The sequence below is a fragment of the Engystomops pustulosus genome, chromosome 9, assembly GCF_040894005.1.
Source record: "Engystomops pustulosus chromosome 9, aEngPut4.maternal, whole genome shotgun sequence".
NCBI classification, from domain to species: domain Eukaryota; kingdom Metazoa; phylum Chordata; class Amphibia; order Anura; family Leptodactylidae; genus Engystomops; species Engystomops pustulosus.
Window position 1 is genome coordinate 77,986,036 of NC_092419.1, and position 16,042 is coordinate 78,002,077.

The 16,042-nt window shown below is 42.0% G+C and overlaps 1 protein-coding gene across 10 annotated transcripts in view; it reads left to right on the forward strand.

Annotated features, from left to right (window-relative positions):
* TEX11 (testis expressed 11) overlaps positions 1-16,042 on the forward strand; it is a 285,428-nt gene that overhangs the window by 152,047 nt on the left and 117,339 nt on the right. The gene's annotated exons all lie outside the window — the stretch shown is intronic.

Sequence of the window (16,042 nt, forward strand, 5' to 3'; positions counted from 1 at the left end):
CTAAAATAATATCATTTTATGATTTACAAAATGTATGGCCTCTCTAAAGTAGGTGGAGTTATCTCGAAGATGGCCGCCACTATAATCTACAAGTTCCATGATCCTTTAGTTCTCAGTAACTCCTCCTACCACTTATGCCCTGCTCCCAGTAATGATATAACAGGTTTTCTTGCTCTGTTACCATAGTAATGATGTGTAACTGCCATCACCACAACACTGACCATACTGGATGCACTGCAACCAACCGACAACAGCCAAACGTAGTGGTGATCACATGACCCTGCCCAGGCAGGTATAGGACATGTGATGTGGACATGTGACCAGCGGCCATCTTCTTTTCTGCGATGGACCGCGCGGAGGAAATTAACGGACTGATTAAAGGGCCAGTAGCATTTTAATTCTTCATTACAGTCTATGTCACCAGCAATTTTTGCTAAGGGGAGCAAAATTTTAAATAACAGCTAATTACACATTAGCTTATATTTTGAGTGCCCACTTGTATATGAATTATGCTGATTCCTGGAATACCCCTTTAACAATACGCTTCTGCATACGGTTCTGCAGAGATTGTAGATGCAATGCTAAACAAATAATGTGCTTGTAAATATATAGTGAAGGGATCAGATTATGAAATGTAAAATATTATTAACCCCTTAACCCCCCAACTTGAAAAATCTATAACTTTTTTATTTTTCCATGTAAAGAGCTGTGTTTGGGCTTGTTTTCTGTTTAACAAATTGCACTTCATAGAGTTGGTATTTATTATTCCATGCTGTGTACTGGGAAGCAGCCAAAACATTCTGAATGCTGAAAATGATGAAATAACGCATTTGCACCATATTCTTGTGGGCTTAGATTTTACAGCTTTCACTGTGCACCACAAATGACATGTCTAATTTATTCTTTGGGTCGGTACACATTTGTATAGGTTTTATAATGTTTTCAAACAGTTACAAAAATGAAAACCTTCTGTACAAAAAAATTCTTCATTTTGCCATGTTCTGGCACTACTAACTTTTTCATATTTCAGGGTACAGAGCTGTGGGTGGTGTCATTTTTGACACTTTTGATGACATTTTTCTATCATTTTGAGGACTGTACGGTCTTTTGATCACTTTATAGAATTTTTTATATTTTTCAAAATGGCAAAAAAGGGGCACTTTCGACTTTGGGCGCTATTTTCCATTACAGGGTTAAACGCCGGTAATAATCATTATTATATTTTGATATATATAGCAATATTACAATATTACAGTATATAGCAATATTACAATGATTTCTAATAGCCTGCCATCTTCTGGCTATTAGAGATCATTGCACATAGCAAGCCTACGAGTCTCAACGACACTGTAGGCTGTCATGGCAACCGATCCCCGCCCTCCATGACATCCAAGGGGGCGCGATCATCCATCCAAATGGCGTCGCTTACTGTGTATGGTGAGAGCTCAGCTTGTGAGATCTCTCCATACACCCTTCGCAGCACGAAGACAATATAGTTCGTCCTTGTTCGCAAAGGTGTTAATGGATGATCGCACTGAATGGAGTGGAAGATTTCTACAAGGGAAGTAGGAAAGCATTACTCCGACTAAGGCTACATTCACACTGACGTATGGAGGACGTATATACGGCCGACGTATATACGGCCGATATACGTCCTCCATAGACGTCAATGGGCGCACAGCGCCCTACGGGAGCGGTACGGTGCAGCACACGTGCGGCACCGTACCGCTCCGTACCCGGAAAAAGATAGGACTTGTCCTATCTTTCTCCGTAGTACGGCGCCGTTACTTCCTATGGAGAGGGGTGGGGGTGAGCTGCACTCACCTCCTCCTCCTCTCCCTGTACACTGGCGTTGCCCGCTACGGTACGGTACGGGCGGGCAACGGCAGTGTGAATATAGCCTAAGGGTCGCGCATGCGCCTGGTTTGCTGGAATGTAAGGGTAAAAGCAGTCGCTTGTTAGTCCGTGAGCTTAAGGCAGGCTATAATAGAAACGGGCGGTGTGATAGAGAATAGAGAGGGAAGAATTTACTCATCAATCTGCAGAGTCATCTGGCAGCAGTGCGGGTTGCAGCCTGATGGGGTGTGTCTCAGCTTAAATGCTCTCTGTGAGCATTTTTTTTTCTCTGTTTGAAGGATCAAGCTTTAGGAAGAGAGAAGCCAGAGGTGATTGTCTAGGCAATGGGAATACAATGGTAATGAAACCTAATGTGACTAATACTGTACATTATGTACAGGCGGTCCCTTACTTAAGAACACCCGACTTACAGATGACCCCTAGATACAAAAGGACAAATTGGTCATTACTGAACAGGCTACAATATACAGCTATAACAGTTATGAAAGGTGTCTGCCATTAAGCTTTATTGTTAATCCTTATGACAATCCAACAGTTTTTAAATCCAATTGTCACAGACACCAATTTTTTTTTTCCTGGAGTTACAATTATAAATTATACAGTTCTGACTTACATACAAATTCAACTTAAGAACAAGCCTAAAGAACCTATCTTGTACGTACTTGTCCTGCCTGTATTGAATATAGGTACAAAATACTAATGTTGTATTTAGTGGAAGATATTAGGTGATGGTAAATGAAACCAATATTAAACTTTAAAAAGGATACTGTATGCTAGTGTTTTGCTTAATGGATGGTCATGTATGTTCTATTGCTTCATTAAAACCATAAGGACCTAATGGGGCCTATTTACTATAGGTGCCGTGGCCGTATTTCCGTCAGGTTTTACGACGTTGTCGGGGATTGCGCCACTGGGACAGGAATTTAGAAGGGGGTTGTAACATACGCAATCGGATTTTGGCACATCGGCTTTCATGCAACAGAAATCAGGGGACAGGCTGTCAGACAATCCGACTGATTCCGACTGAGCGCGGGATTTAACTTTAAAATTGTGTTGCAAGCCATGCACTGCAATGCATACACTGGGAAGAAGATGGTGAACTCCGGCGGAATGACCAGTGGAAGCGACACATGCAGGAAATCGGGCGCACAATCTTTGTGAATCGCGGCAGACTTCATCCTTATCGGACATTCCGGAACGGTGATCGCGCAGGGAACGGCTAAGTAAATCTGTTTAATTTAAAAATCCAAAAGTTCTATTCTATGTTGTTCTATAGAGAGAATCTTGGCCATATTGAAATCACTGTGGTGATGTGTTTTAAAATGTCTACAGACACTGTTTATCATGGTCTTGCTGCGGTGAGTGTTGACACGTTCCCTAAATGGTTGGGAGGTACATCCCACATATGTAGCAGACATACAGGCATTAAAACAGGTAAACCACATAACAGTTTAGAAAACTCTCAGATGTGGTATATGAAGTAAATGTGCAGGATCTATGTTGGATGGATTCGCATTTAAGATATTTTGCACTGATGCACCTGTATGCGCCCTTGAGGATAGGGAACATGGTGGTTCCTAGAGTGGATGAAGATGTACTCTTCTAATTTTTTGGAAAATACATTTTAGTTGGTGCCAATACTGTCTTTAAGGTGCTCTTCTGAAAGTGAATTTTGGGACTTTTGGTATCAACCGTGCCAAATAGGCATCTCTCTGTAATATAGTCCAGTGTTTTTCCAAGATGGATCTCACCGTTTTGTGGTTGGTGGAATAGGTTGTGATGAAATTTAAATTGTGACCAGTGCTCGGTATGGAGGATTTTAAAGACTGACGGAGGCAGTCTATCTGAGAGTGCGTTTGTCCTATGAAATGCATCCTTCAGGATTTTGGGTGGGTATCTTTTTTGTCGGAAGCGCTCTCTCAGAATGTCTGTTGTCTATAGGTGGTTGTGTCAGTACAAATTTTTCGAATCCTTTTGTACTGACTGTACGTAATGTTAGTAAACCATTTCCTATAATGCGAACTTGAAAAATAAAAAAAACTACGGTCTTGAAAAACGTTTTGGTGTTTAGTTCCGTCCTGATCTGGTCCATGGATATTAGTAGGTCCAGATATTCTATGCTCATACTGCTTACACTGTGTTCCAAATTATTATGCAAATAATTACCTTATGAATTGCAGTCATTGTAATTTTCCAGGCATCAACTATTCGAGTGTAATTGAAATGTTTTTAAACAAAATGCATATCATAACAGTATATTTTAAAAAAAAACACTCAAAATGCATGTTCTTATTATTATGCGCAGCAGAGTTTTAATTTTTATCAAGAACAAATGTCATTTGTGACATTATAAGCATTAGCGAGTTTTTCAAACTGAAATCAAACAGTTTTCAAGTCAAAAATGGATGATGTTATATTGATGTTGATAGGTGATGTTATATTTGCACATAGGACCATAAAGACACTGCAGATATAGTTACAAATTTACATAAAAAATACGGCTTCTATCACTGAAGGAATACAGAGGGTCATTGCATAGGGTCAAAAATTATGCAAATTCGAATTGGACAGGAATAGAAACAAATTATTATCAAATAAGTTTAGAAAAGAAACTACAAACAGAAAATTAGAGAAGATCATAACACCAGATGGCTCAATTACTTATGACCCCCACAAAATTGTAGTTCCCTTTCAAAACTTCTGCTCTGGTCTATATAATCTGGAGGCTCAAGGTTAGGGTACATTCACACAGCGGTATGCCCGCCGTGCGGGCATACCGCCGTGTGCTGGAGAGGAGGAGGAGGCAGCCCCTCCTCCCTCCATAGAGAATAGCGGCGCACGGCCGCACACACGCCAAAAGATAGAGCATGCTCTATCTTTTTGCGGTGTGCGGGCCGGATCGGTGCCACACATGTGTGGCACCGCATCTGCGCCGCGCCAATATTGCCGTCTATGGGGACGTACATGCGGCCGCAAATTTGCGGCCGCATGTACGTCCCCGCAGACGGCCATGTGAATGTGCCCTTAAGCTTTTAAACCAGATCTACACCCTATAAATGCCTTTCTAGACCCACTATCCCTACCTAGTATAAATTTACAACAAGCAAAGGAACTAGAAGCGGAATTTACTTAAAATGAGGTTTCCTGGAAGCGATATTGGTGAAGTTCTGACTCCCCTTAGGCTTTATCAGTATGTTATTAAGACTTTACGGATGACCCACCGCCTTCATAAGCGGTTTGGGGTTTTGCTCCAAAAAATGTATGATTGCTAATGGCGTCCGCCAGGGCTGTCCGCTCTCTCCCCTTTTATTCAGTATTTTTATAGAATCTTTTGCACAGGTGATTAGAATGAACAAATACATAAAAGGGATAAGTAAAAAGTAAAAAAGAGTCTGAATATATAATTGCTCTCTATGCAGATTATTTCAGGCTAAATCACTTGCCACTTTTAAGACACTTATAAAATTAATAAAAGTAAAAGTAAACTATTATTAATAAATGGAACTAGATAATAAAGTAAACAATATACCAAACTATCTGCAGAAATGTCACCTGAACTGGCTAAACAAAATAGCAGCAGTCAAAATAAATATAGTCCCCATAAAATTTTACTATATGAGATGTATTCCATTAATGTTCCTAAAGGAAGAAATTAAAAGGTTGCAAAAACACATTGATAGATACATCTGGAAAGCGAAACTCCCAAGGCTGCCTAAAGACACACTTTATGCTCCTAATTTTCTAGGAGGAGCAGCTTACCGGAACTTGTTGCGATATCATGATGCTATACATATAGAACCAATTAAACTTTTTTGGAAAGATATAAAGCATAAAAAGTGGATATCCATAGAAGAAGAGGTACTAAGGAAGACCCCTCTGAAAAGCTTAATTAACATGACCATATTAGATACTGCAAGGGACGATGTAAATGGCATGGCGTTCTTACCATTCACAGAGAAAGGGGCTGTCTCTGGGGAAACAGGAGGTCAGGTTAGATGTATTAAGTTTATGTATCCCAGACTTGTCATTGACTAAGTGGATCTATGCAAATATCCATGTAGATGATATTTTTAAAGAAGAAATATTAATGTACTTTGAGGAGATTTACCAAAAGTATAACATCCTTAAGTGCGAGTTCCTCAACTATAAAAAGAATAGAATTCTTTTTACGATCAGCTACTGCACGAGGAAAGCTATTTACGGACAATACAAATTTGCAGAAATTTATAACATTTCTGAATGCGGGAAACAAATTTAAAAGTGGAATTTCAATAGCATACAGAAACATGATCACCGTTAGCCATTTAAATAACAAACTAACCTATATGCTAAAGTGGGAATTGGACATAGGGAAGACCATTCCAGTAAAAGTCTGGCTTTCCTCATTAAAGGGAATCCGTCAGGCAAAATAACCCTCCTAAGCTAACTATATTTTCATTAACTACCATTAGAGAGCATTGCCTCTATCCCTTCATTATCCCTCTACATGCCTGTAAATCCAAGCAATGAGGTCCTAAAGCTGTATACAAATGACCTGTGAAATGTCCAATGAGTCATTAGCATATTCAAGCTGTCCAGCTTATTCATGAGTGGGAGGTACAGCCACACCCCCAGTGCTTGACTGACAGCCTGTATAATGATGTGAGGCTGTATAATGATGCGCTTCCTGGTGCTGGTGGCCACACCCCCTCCAGTCTGTGTGTTTGTATAGGAGAGATACAACAGTTCCAGGCAGCCATGTTATAGCAGAACGTGTCAGGTACTTGTGTAGCTGATGCCTGTGTCTCTGTGTATTAGGAGGATGCAGCATGTCAGCAGATGCAGTACACACACTAGCAATGCTTTACTATACATTACACATAGTCATGAGAAGAGGGAGGAGAGGGGAGGGGTAGCAGGGGTGACATCACTGCCTCTGACCATGTGACCAGCCTCATTTACATAATAAAGAAAAGATGATTTTTCAATGATTAATGTATGAAATGACTAGATAAAGGCTGGGATGGGATCCTTGTGAGCTGCTCCGACAGGTAGAGGTACAGAAATAGTGACACAGGCCTGATGACAGGTGTCCTTTAAATGAGGTAGTAAAGAGTTTAAACTGTCTTAACCACAGTGAAGGCTTCTATAAAATTATATCAAGGTGGTATTTGCCCCCTAACAGGTTGGCTAATATATATATATGATAATTATATTGGATGGATGATAACCGTACTGATTGACTTGTACAAAATATGTATTTTTTGTGTCGTTCTCTTTTTCTAAATATTGTAATTTAAAATATATATATATATATATATTTGCACATAAGACCCCTAGTTCGAAAGGAGCTTTTCTCTCTTTTGGATGGTTTCTGCTTCTATTGTTTTGCATTAGGACAGAATACCTTCCCAGAGCTGTTGCTTAGATGTGAACTGCCTCCTGCTATCATAGACACTCCTTTTGATGATGCTCCAGAGGTTCTCAATTGGGTTGAGGTCAGGGGAGCATGGGACCATACCATAAGTTTGTCCCCTTTTATGCCCATAGCAGCCAGAGATGCAGATGTGTTATTTGCATCGTGAGATGGTGCATTATCATCTTCTTAACCATGGCAGGAAGTGCTGTTTGAGAAACTCCACATACATTATGGAGTTTATCTTAACCCCTTCAGGGATCCTAAAGTGGCTGACAATCTCACTCCCCATGATTCCAGACAACATTACCCCACCTCCTCCTTGTTGGCGCCATAGCCGTGTTTGCATGAGGTGTCCATCAACCAGCCATCCTCCACTCCTTCGATCTGGACCATTGAGCGTTGCACTGCACACACTGGTGAACAAAACAGTTTTGAAGTTACTCTTCATGTATTGTTTGGCCCACTGGAGCCGTTTCTGCTTGTGTGCAGTGGATAGAGGAGGTCAACAGGATGGCTTACGCACAGCTGCAAACTTGTGAAGAACCTTGTTTCTTGTTGTTCGGTGGACGTTGGAGGCACCAGCAGCTTCAAGGCATTTTTGCAGCTGCTCTTTCAACCTGATGTAATTGCCTGTTGGAAAGAGTCCTCAACATGTGTGTGCTGTGAATCAGCTACATACTTCTTTGTATTGTGCGATGATCACGATGAAATGTCTTGGCAATGTTGATTGTAGTAATGCATTGCCCTAAACAGTCCACAATTTGTTGCTTCTCAGCAACCGACACATCCTTATTCTTAAAGGGGTATTCCCATCTGAGCATTTACATTTAATTTAATTTGTTTTTAAAAAAACAAAAATGTTCCTGTGTGAAGACAATTTCTCATAAATGTAGCCATGTTGTCCCTTAGAAACGAGATAGCTTCCTCGGATACGACCACCCCACACTCTGTCAGCGGTGGCCAGACATGTACTATTTAGTCCTGCCTGACCACCAGGATTCAGTAATCATTACCACAGGACGGCTGTGGGACCCGCAGTAACTCCCAGACATTTCATATACAAACACGCTTTGTGTCTTTGTGCAATCACTCCAGCAGGGGTGGCCGTATCCGAGGAAGCAAGGAACATTTTTTTAATAACATCTAATTGAAGAAATGTTTATATATGGCAGATTAATTAAACTGAATGTGAATGCCCAGATGAGAATACCCTTTTAACTATTTTGGATGAAAATGTAGGCTGATTAATAATGTGGGACAGACTTTTTAAGTAGTCTTGCTTTTGATTGGACACACCTGCCAAACTAATTAGCACAGATGTCTGCAATTACTTTCAGTGATATAAAGAGCCCTGACACACAGCAACCTCAATGAGTTTAACTCACAAACAAGAAAATTCTTACCTTATCACTCCTAAACAGATTTTGCATAATAATTTGGAACACAGTGGGGCACATATACTTACCCGTCCGAGTTGCGATCCCTGATCCCCCCATTGTGCAGATCATGTGCCGGAGTTCACCATCTTCTTCCCGGTGTATGTGAGTGCATGTCTTGCGACACAATTTAAATCCCGCGCTTAGTCTGAATCAGTTGGATCGTCCGGCGGCCCGCCCCCCGATTTCTGTCGCATAAATGCTGATACGCCAAAATCCGATCACGTGCAACACAAACCCCTTTTAAATGTGGCGGAAATAGTCTGAATACCCGACAAAGTGCAGTCCATGGACCCTTTGTAAATGAACCGCAATGTACACTTATCCCTTTCTCTCTGAGATGTTTAGAGCCCATTAGAAGCTCTGGTTTGGTTTACGTAGGTATTAGGTGACAAAGTTATCTAGCCGCTGCAGATCCTACTCCAACATGAAAACCTCAGCACTACTCATCACTTTCCATATGATCAACATTTCTACCATTCGCTAAAACAACATATGAGTCTGTCCCACGCTCAATCAAATTCATCTCCTGTATGGCCGGGGAAACCGAATTAGGAAAATCCTTCTCCCATGCTTAATGGACAAAATGCTTCTCAATGGTCCGCTGAAGCCACCAAACATCAGAAGATGAGTTATAAGGTTCTTACCAAATGGTACAGAGTGGTTACTGCCTGAAAATATAGAACACTTAAATGGTACAGAGTGCCCTCCCTTCTGCATCTCTGGTGGTCCTGCCCTCTCCTGAATAACCTATTGTCCACAGTGCTTAAATGCATACATGATGTTACAGGTACTGTGATCCCTACAACCCTCGAGGCTGTCCTCCTATTTATGTTTGACATGCCAACCTCTAAATATAAGAAGCCTCTAAATGTAAGAAGTCACCTTCCTCGGGTGACTAAAACGATCATTCCTAGAAATTTTACATTTTTAATGTCCATAGGAGAGTGGATAACAGAATTTGCTCTGACTCAGAGAATGGAAGAACTAATAGCCCACACCCCTGCAAACCGCTCTTGATATTACGTCTGTGGTGTTGGTTGATACCAAATTTAACTACCCCATTCAGCAAAACCTCCACCCTCCCCCCGCTCTCCCCAGACTGACAAACTGTACACTAGAGGCAGTATATCTACAATGCATTCTCACACCCGTGTGCCTTCCTTTTCCCCCTGGATCGTGTCTGCAGCTTCATTTGCGTTCCACGCACTCTGGAGCGCATGTCCCCGCCTCCTAGTGCGTGTGTACGCCGGCTCTGTAAGATTTAAAGGGCCAGTGCGGAGATAATTGGTGCTGGCCACCCACCTGCCATGATAAATTGCCAGCCCCTTCCTATGTCCCCTGCTGGATCTTTGAGCCCCGTGCCTTAAAAAAAGCTTGTTCCCTACGTCCTATGTGTTTATGATGATTTCCTGTGATTTGCTGTTGTGACCTCGATTCCGTTCCTGACTTCGCTCCTGTGCTGCCTGTCCTGACCTACCGCTACATCCCCGACTCTGATCCCATGCTGCCTGTCCTGACCTCCTGCCCATCCCCGACTCCATCTCTGCCCCACGATTCTGCACCTCGCCTTGACCACCACCGCGGACAAAGTTGTGCCTGTGGAGCAACCTGGTGGTACCATGCCACAGCAAGTCCAACCCACTTTGCGGCAGGCTCTGGTGAAAACCAGGTACCACTTATACTCTGCTCCCAGGTGTCGACTTACGTCATTGTCCACGGTGGTTCAGTGGGTCCACTATCCCTGAATCCTGACCCTGAATCAAATACCCTAGGACAGTGATGGCAAACCTTTTAGACACAGAGTGCCCAAACTACAACCAAAACCCACATATTTTTTGCAACCTGCCAATGTAACAATTTAGGCAGTGACTCATTACTCCCTGCTCTGTCACAGGTTTAAATTGTATAGGCACCAGAGGACACCAATAGTAAAAAGAAGAAGTTTGGATTATCATTGAGCTTCCTTCCAGTGTCCTGAGCTGCCTGGGAGTACAGAGTTCTGTTTGGCAAACTCTGTGCTGGGGTGAAGGCGCGAGTGCCCACAGAGAGGGCTCTGAGTGCCAGCTCTGGCACCCGTGCCATAGGTTCGCCACCCCTATCCTAGGGGGACTGAAATAATAGTAAAAACGTTTTTTATAAAGATGTCTTTTTTTTTTTACAATTATTCCTGCAATGAACCCTGTAACAGAAAATAGTGCCTAAATGTTCAAATCACCACTTTTCCCCCATTTTGCCTATAATAACAATTTGAACAAAAAGTGATCCAAAGGTCATACAGTTCAGAAAATGCTTTTAATGAAAATTTCATCCCAGACAATTTACACAGCTCCGTACACTGAAGTATGAAAAAGTTGTCAGAATATAGCGAAGTGAGGTGTTTTATTTTTTTTCATTATGCAAGGATTTTTTTTTTACAGTAATAAAACATAGCTAAATTATATATCTCTGTGCTTGTACCGATCCATAGAATATAGCAGAAGTGTCATCCTGACCACACAGAATAAAGCCCATCAGAATAAGGTGCATTCTCGGTCTTCTCAGTCCAAGGCATAGAATATTAAATGGTGCCTCTATTAACCCCTTAACGCTCTGCGCCGTAGCTCTATGGCGCAGAGGTGCAGGGAATGTATGAAGAGGGCTTACGAGCTGAATCCTCTTCATACAATGGTGGGGGTTGTTGCATATTGCAGCAAACCCCCACCGCTAATAACCGCAGTCGGTGCTTGCACCGATCGCGGCTATTAACCTCTCTGTTGCCGCCAGCAAAGTCGCCGGCGGCATTTAAGAGACGGCGGCACGTGGGCACCCCCATCTTTATTCCGATCGTCGCTCCCCCGAACGTCATTGGGGGACGGTGATCGGTTGCCATGGTAGCCTCGGGTCTTCGTTTGACCTGAGGCTACATGGCTTCTGCAGATTCGTTACAATGAGCCAGAGCCTCATTGTAATGAATGACCTGCAAAAATACCATATATTGCAATACAGAAGTATTGCAGTATATGGTAGGAACGATCCTACCATCTAGGGTTAATTTCCCCTTGATGGTCTAAGAAATAGTGAAAAAAAAAGTTTAAAAAAGAAAAAAAATTTATAAAATATTAAAAACTCAAATCACCCCCCTTTCCCTAGAACTGATATAAAACATAATAAACAGTAAAAATCACAAACACATTAGGTATCACCGCGTCCCAAAATGCCTGATCTATCAAAATATATAAACGGTTACGGCCGGCGGTGACCTCCGAGACGGGAAATGGCGCCCAAATGTCCGAAATGCGACTTTTACACCTTTTTAAATCACATAAAAAATGGAATAAAAAGTGATCAAAATGTCGCACAGAACTCAAAATGGTAGCAATGCAAACGTTGGCTCATTTCACAAACAATTTCATCTCACACAGCTTTGTACCCCAAAGTATGAAAAAGTTATTAGCGTCAGAAGATGGCAAAAATGTTTTTTTCTTTTTTGTACACATTCGTTGAATTTTTAAATATGTATTAAAATGCAATAAAACCTGTATAAATTTGGTATCACCGCGATCGTACCGAACCAAAGAATATAGCTGAGGTGTTATTTAGAGTGCACAGTCAAAGTCGTAAAAACTGAGCCCACAAGAACTTGACGTTTTTTAAAATTTTTCCACATTTGGAATTTTTTTTTGTTACGCACAAAATAAGCCCTCACACGTAAAAATGAAAAAGTTATGGATTTTTGAAGGTGGAGAGTGAGAAATAAGCGAAAATACCCTGCGTCCTTAAGGGGTTAAATACAATTTATCTTGCAGATATTAAGCTCTTATAAAGCTTTGTAAACTAAAAAATGATTAAGTTGCTTATGGAAGTACCAGGGTTAAAAAAAAAGCGAAAGTGCAAAAAAACTGGCCTTAAAAGGGTTAATACTGACAAGAGCCTGGGATCATTGTCTCATAAAAAGTGAAAACTATTGTGAATCCAGTTGTGGAAGTGGTGCTATAAATAAATTGAGGCAAATGGGGTTACTATTTTACATTAATCATGTTGCTGTTTTTTTGTCTTGAGAAATATACAAATAGGTTTTCTATTCGGAACAAAGGAAAACCACGCCTGTTTTGCTACTTTCTAAGGCAACCTCTTTACCATCAAGCATGATGGAAGCCTAATGACATGATATAGGATTGAAGACTAGGGTCTGGGAGTTGGAGAGTTTGCCAATTAAGGCCAAGTTCCCAATCAGGGTTTGACTGGGGGACCAAGGGCCCAACAGTGAAATTGATTTTGGGGGCCGACCTACTGCTACATAGGAATATTAATCCCTTACCGACATGTGACGTAATACTACGTCACATGTCGGGTGCGGCTGCATGGAGAGGGCTCACGGGCTGAGCCCTCTCCATAGCTGGTAAGTCTTTGCTGCATATTGCAGCAAAGGCTTAGCGGTAACACCAGCACCGATCGCAGGTGCATTCCTGCTGATCTCCGCCGGTGGCTTAAAAAAGATGGCGGCGTATGGGCGCCGGCATCTTGTCGAGGATTGTTGCTCACCATGACGGCGATCCATAAGCTATTCCAAAGACCCGAGGCTGCTTTGTGTTAACCTTTTAATTACAATGTGCTATCAGCTCATTGTAATGAATGAGGAGGAAAATCTCCATATACTGCCATACTGTAGTATGCCAGTATATGATAGGATCGTACAGACAACCTAGGGTTAAAGTACCCTAGGGCGTCTGAAAAATAGTAAAAATAAAAATTTTAAAAAGTTGGAAAATATATATCAAAATATATATCAAAATATAATAACGGTTTTTCATTGCGTTTAACCCCATAACGGAAAATAGCCGAAAATGGTACTTTTTTGCCATTTTAAAAAAAATAAATTCTATAAAAAGTGATCAAAAGGTCGTACAGATAATATTGTAAACGCCATCAAAAGCCGCAAAAAAGACACCTCCCAAAGCTCTGTATACCAAAATATAAAAAAGGTTAATAGCGCCAGAATATAATTGAAAACATCATCAAAAGTCCCATCATCTGTACAACGAAGTATGAAAAAGTTATTAGCACCAGAAGATGGCAAAATCCCCCAAAAAAATTTTGTACAGGAGGTTTTAATTTTTGTGAATGTATGAAAACATTATAAAACCTATACAAATTTGGTATCCCCGTAATCGTACCGACCCAAAGAATAAAGTAGACATGTGATTTGGGGCATCCATAATATCCAAGCCCACAAGAATATGGCACAATTTTTTTTTTTACCAATTTCAATGCATTTAGAATTTTTTTCCGCTTCCCAGTACAGGGCATGGAATATTAATTATCACTATTTTGAAGTGTAATTTATTACGCAGAAAATAAGCCATAACACAGCTCTGTACATGGAAAAATAAAAAAGTTATAGATTTTTGAAGGTTGGGAGTGAAAAATGAAACCGCAAAAACGAAAAAGGGCTGGAAAGGAGTTAAATGTACCGTAAATACTCAAGTGTAAGCGGGGTTTCTCAGCACAAAAAAAATATATATTCGAGTCTATAAAAAAGAAAAAAGGGGGAACTTAACTTCCGACGCCCCCCGCTCACGACCTGACGTCAGCTGCTTGCTGACATTCTAGTGTGTGCGCGCCACCATCGGTACACACTATGATGTCAGCGGGCAGCTAATGACGCAAGCAAAAGCACTGCGCGGGGGGCTCGAAGCCGAAGCATCAATGGAAAGAAGAGGAGGGGGGAATCGGAAGGTAAATACACGTTTTTGTTTTTTTTCTTATAGGATGGGAATTCCTCAGGGAGGAGCTGCCGGCTATATACTGGGGGCAGGGGCTACAGGCTGTATACTGGGGAGCAGGGGCTACAGGCTATATACTGGGGGGCAAGGGCTACACGTTATATACTGGCGGGCAGGGGCTACAGGCTTTATACTGGGGGCATGGGCTTCTGGCTATATATTGGGGCAGGGGCTGCTGGACATATACGGCGGCATGAGCTGGCAAGCTATATACTAGGCTTATGCTCAAGTCAATAGGTTTTTCCAGTTTTTTGTGTTAAATTTAGGTTATATTTAAAGTATATACGGTAACTTTTTAGGCCACATTGAAAAATTTCATTTCCCTGCTCTTATGGGCCCTCATCTTATTGTGGATCCCCTTTTATCCATCCCTCATTTTGTAGCCTCTCCTCTCCCATTGTGGGCCCCCTCTCATATTTTTTGCCACCTCTCAACTCCTGTCTTTTAATGTTGCCCCTTGTATCTCCCCCTCAATTTGAGCCCCTCACCCACTCTTATTGTTGGTCACCTGGTATCTTCCCTCATCTCCACCTCTTTTTCTAACCCACTCTAATCTCCCCCTATCTTGTTGTCCCTCCCTCATCTTCTGTTCCACCTCTCTTTTGTGGTTTTCTCATCTCCCTCCTCTTGCCTTCTTCTATCTCCTACTCTTATTATGGGCCCCCTTTCATCTCCTTCTCATTTTGTAGCCCCCTCATCTCCCCTCTCTTATTGTGGGCCACTTGGTATCTTCCCCTCTCATTGTGGGCCCCCCTAATCTTCTGTACCCCCTTTCATCCCTCTCATTTATGTCCCTCTCAATTCCCTCCTCTTAAGGTTATCCCTTTATATCTCCCCAACTTATTGTGAGGCCCCTCTCATCTCTCCCTCTTTTCTGCCCCACTCTCAACTCCACCTCTCAATGTGTCCCCCCCATTTTCTGGGCCCCCTCTCATTTTTCCTCTTTTTCGTGGTCCCTCTCATTTCCCTCTTTTTAATCCCTCTTATCTCCCCATATTTTTGAGGGCCACGCTCATCTCCCCCTCTTAGTGTAATTTCCTCTCCTCTTTGTAACATAGTTAAAAACAAACACCACATGCTCACCTTTCCACATTCCCCAGCAACTCCTATTGTTCTCTGCTGTTGTGTGCAAAAGGCCGGCATGCGATGATGTCATCATGTCATCATCCCCCAAAAAACTTCATAGATGTCATCATACGGCGCCTGCCGACCGGCTGTTCACAGCAGCTGAGAGACACAATGATTAAGCGGAGAGCTCCTCGCTCTCTGCATTATCTTGCTCTCGACTTCATTGGGCACAGAGTTGAAGCCCTGAACGGAAAAAGGGGCAGAGCCGGCGAGGGGCGGAGTCAGCAGGTGTCACGGCCCACCGATGTTTTCACCGCCACACTTGTAGGTGAGTGTGACCCTGTTCCCAATTAAGGCCTGTAAAGCGGCCCTTATTGGCAAATTCTCTGTAAGGAGAACCCTTACTCTCTCATCTTTGTCTTGAACTCAGTCCTGGTGATGTATGTAATGAGGTTGAAGTAGAAATGCAAAAACATCATACAGCCACAGGGGGAATGGGTTAAATAATGTTAGTTGCA